This window comes from Nannospalax galili, unplaced genomic scaffold (assembly GCF_000622305.1).
Source record: "Nannospalax galili isolate Female #2095 unplaced genomic scaffold, S.galili_v1.0 scaffold430, whole genome shotgun sequence".
NCBI classification, from domain to species: domain Eukaryota; kingdom Metazoa; phylum Chordata; class Mammalia; order Rodentia; family Spalacidae; genus Nannospalax; species Nannospalax galili.
The window spans coordinates 1,051,098-1,055,283 of NW_008328607.1; the positions used below are offsets into that span (position 1 = coordinate 1,051,098).

General features: G+C 45.8%; 1 non-coding gene across 1 annotated transcript; it reads right to left on the bottom strand.

The window, feature by feature from the left end:
* Window positions 1–3,509: 3,509 nt before the first annotated feature.
* Window positions 3,510–3,581, bottom strand: Trnae-uuc. The gene has a single exon. It is a non-coding gene; the product is annotated as a tRNA-Glu (tRNA).
* Between the last annotated feature and the right edge of the window lie 605 nt (window positions 3,582–4,186).

A 4,186-nucleotide genomic window follows, 5' to 3' on the forward strand; every position in this document is an offset into this window, starting at 1 on the left:
GTCAAATGACAAGGATGACTGGGGAGAGAGACTAACTAGTATACACAGGATTGATCAACTTACCTACTTGATTGAAGTCCTCCTCTGTCGAAGTCACCCTTTGATGAGCATTTACATAGGACACAAGTATCTTTACATCCTTTGTCTGTTTGGAGAGGTCAATCCAAATACTTCTTTTCCAAGAATCTTTCTCACATCAGTTTTCCACTCACATTCCTTCCAAGTCTTTGATCATCTAATCAACCCATGGCCTACAACACATGAATTAGTATACAAGACATCTGGTCATTTTTCTTTAAAAAAAAAATACTTATGGGGGCTTGAGAGATGGCTCAGTGGTTAAGAACACTGGTTGTTCTTGCAGAAGACCCAGGTTCAAATCACAGCACCCACATGGCAGCTAAAAACTGTAACTACAGGCCCAGGAGATCCGACAGCCTCTTCTGACCTCTGTGGGCATTGTATGACACAGGTGCATTTACCTACATGTAGGCAATACACACATACACAGAAAAAATAAAAATAATAAATAAAATATTTTTAAATACTTATTTTTATTTTGTCTGTATATTTTGCCTACATGCATGTGAGTGCACCACATGTGTGCAATGCCCACAGAAGCCACAAGACAGTATCAGATCCCCTGGAACTGTAGTAACAGATGGTTGTTAGCTGTCATGTGGTACTGGGAACTGAACTCAGATCCTCTGCAAAAGCAGCCAGTGCTCTTAAACACTGAGTCATCTCTTCAGCCCCTGGCCATTTTTCTTTCCAATCAAAATGCATGACCTTGTACATGGCCTTAAGTTTTGCTCACTTCAAAATTTTCCCTTCACCACTGTCCTTCAGGAATGCTCCAGGAATGTCCACCATGTACAGCACTGTTTGTAAACTAGGCCACAGTCTTCTCTTCCTTAGTCGTTGGTCACAGGCCACACCCATGAAGTCATAGATCATGCTCTGGGACAGAAGACATCAGAGGAGGGGTGTGAACTGTAGGCATTTGGGCCATTTCTTTATGAAACTTACTCATGCCCTCAGGACTGATTCAGGCCTGATCTCATATCTACTAGTTCCATTTGCTATTATTGTTATACATGTTCAACTTTTTTTTCAAGTAACACCTATTTGGTGGTGGGCAGTTCAGGTTCCTGGTAAAAGTCCCTTTATTGGAGCTGAGGAGATGGCTCAGTTGATAAAGTGCTTACCTTGCAGGTAGGAGGATCTGAGTTTAATCCTCAGAACCCACAAACACCAGTGGGGTTGGAAAGATGGCTCAGCGGTTAAGAGCACTTGCTGTTCTTTCAGAGGACCTGGGTTTGGTTCCCAGCACCATCATGGAGGCTAACAACCATCCATAATCTCTAACTCTAGTTCCAGGGAATCTGACGTCCTTTTCTGGTCTCTGTGGGCACTGTACACATGTGGTACACTACATACATGCAGGCAAAACACTCATGCATATAAAATAATAAATTATTTTTTAAATTTTATGTGTATGAGTGTATTGTCTGCATGTAAATGCACCTGTGTTGTCTAAAGAGGGTGTCTCAGATTCCCCTGGAACTGGAGCTGCAGACAGTTGTTAGCCACCATGTGGTTGGTTGTCTTGAATCAATCCAGGTCCTCTGCAAGAACAGCCAGTGCTCTTAACCACTGAGTCATCTTTCTAGCCCAGTATTATTTCTGTATCAGTCAAGGGCCATGTAGGAGAATTAGTAGTACATTCAGATTAGTCTTTAATAAAGGGACATGGTGTGTGTGTGTGTGTGTGTGTGTGTGTGCCTCTGTGCTGACATACGCAGGGACCAAAGGACAACCTTGGGTGCTATTCCTCCAGCATGGTCTGCCTATGGCTTTTATAAAAACAAGTTAAGGGCTGGAGAGATGGCTCAGTGGTTAAGAGCACTGGCAGCTCTTGCAGAGAACCTGGGTTCAATTCCCAGCACCCACATGGCAGCTAACGACCATCTGTAACTCCAGTTCCAGGGAAATCTGATGCCCTCTTCTGACCTCTGTGGGCATTGCATAACATGAGCACACATACATGCAGGAGATACACTCATACACATAAAAAATAAAAATAATGAAAAAGTAGTAATATTATCTAGTCATAAAATAAGGGGCAAGTTGAAAAATGTGCAAAATATTTAGCTTGTAGTTGTTTAATCAGCATTAGCTACTACTGTTAGAATTTGCATTTTCTAGCCAGTTCTGCCCTATTTATTGAGTCAATAAAGATAGACTGTTAATTGATCATATTCTCCTCTAAATTCTTTATTTTTTTTAACTTTATTTATTATTTTTATTTTATGTGTATATTGCCTGCATGGAGGTAAGTGCACCCCTGTCATGCAATGCCACTGGAGGTCAGAAGAGGCTGTTAAGTTATAGACAGTTGTTAGTTGCAAGGTGGGTGCTGGGATTCGAACCCGGGTCTTCTGCAAGAACAATCAGTGTTCTGAACCGCTGAGCCATCTCTCCAGCCCCCTCTAAATTCTTTATTACAAATTTTGTTTGGCTTTGTTTTGAGGACAAATTCTCACTACATAGCCAGGTGTGCCTGGGACTCATGGCAATCCTGTATCAGCCTCCCAGTTGCTGGGATTACAGAAAGGGTCACCACACCATCAGGAATTTTAGGGTAGCATATATTTTGCCTCATGTTTTTCTCATGAAGGATGACGCTTGTTTCCTTTAACTTCTGAACGAACTTTTGAAAGAGTCGATTTCACGGAGGTACGGATGCCAAATTTTCTTAGACATTTTTCAGTGTTTTGGGAAGTCTAGAAACAAACTGAGGGAAGCGGCAGCGTTCAACCCTAGTGGAGAGGATGGAGCCTTAAAACCTCTGGTTTTTCCTATTCGTAGTCTAGAGAAGCAAAGGGATAAAGGACCCGAGTGGAGGGGTATTTGTGAGACGCCTAAAAACTGCTTATTTATTTATTTATTTATTTATTTATTTATATTTATTTATTATTTATCATGTGTTAAATATGTCAAAGAGAAGAAAGTATGCTTTTAAATTGCCATCGCCTCGTTGCTGAACATTTGTGAAATCCTAATTTCCTTCCTTTTCTATTCTGTAAACAGCTGCGTGAGACGCGGGAGTAGAGGTTCACTGAGCCTCACCGCCCTTGGCGTCTTTTTTTTGGAAATTTTGCTCCCCTCAAACGAATGGCTTAGGAAACGAATGGCTTATGCTGCTTCAGAACCTATGACGCCTTGATACTGCACCTTCTTTTCTTACACAGGCGACCGCTGGGCCCTTCCCCGAGCTGCAGTCACTCCCCGCCCTGTCTGCAGTCACTCCCCGCCCTGTCTGCAGTCACTCCCCGCCCTGTCGGCAGTCCCCCGGTGCAGCTGGCTCAGGCTCATTCAACACGATTTCTTTCAACCTCATTTCTTGCTGGATGCTCAGAGCAAGGAATGTATCATATTTTTTCTAAAAACAGGTCCCTGTCTCGCTGCAGGAAGTAAAGGGGTTTCCTTTCTAAAAGGTACTGGCATTCCCACACCGGGAGTCGAACCCGGGCCGCCTGGGTGAAAACCAGGAATCCTAACCGCTAGACCATGTGGGAGCCGATAAGCCTGGTGACCAGCTCAGGCAAGTTGAGTCTCTGTCAGGTTCCGCCTGTCTGTCAGGACTCCGCCCAAAATCGAGACGTACTTCCTGAGCATAAGTGGGTTCTGGTTAACCCTGTGCTTCCCGAGTTCTGCCCAACCGGTGCCTTCTGTGGTGTCACATAGAGCCCCAACGTCGCTGCCCCCACCCTGCATCTGCACCGCTGAACCAGGGCAGCTCGGTCTCAGGGTCCCGCTGAGCTCCCTGGCGGCGAGCTGAGCCGCCCGGGGTGTCACCTGGACCAGAGCTCCCTCGGCTGCACCACGTGGGTGATCCAGCGTCGGTGTCTGTGGACGCGTGGTCGGGGACGAAGGCATTCGGACAGCGAGCGCTCTGCAAGTCCTGGTCGCCAAGAGTCACCCCAGCGGGTTCTGTGGCGGTCTAACCTTAGACTGGGGCAGTGCAAAGAGCCAGGTGCCCCCGGGGCGCCGAGGTCCACCCTGCGGCCTGTCACACGCAGGGGTTTTTACAGACACCTCGGAGAAGGGTTCAAGATTCCCTCCCCGGCCGGTTGTGTCTTTAGTGCTAGAGCACTGGGGAGACAGGGTTCAAGACCAGCTT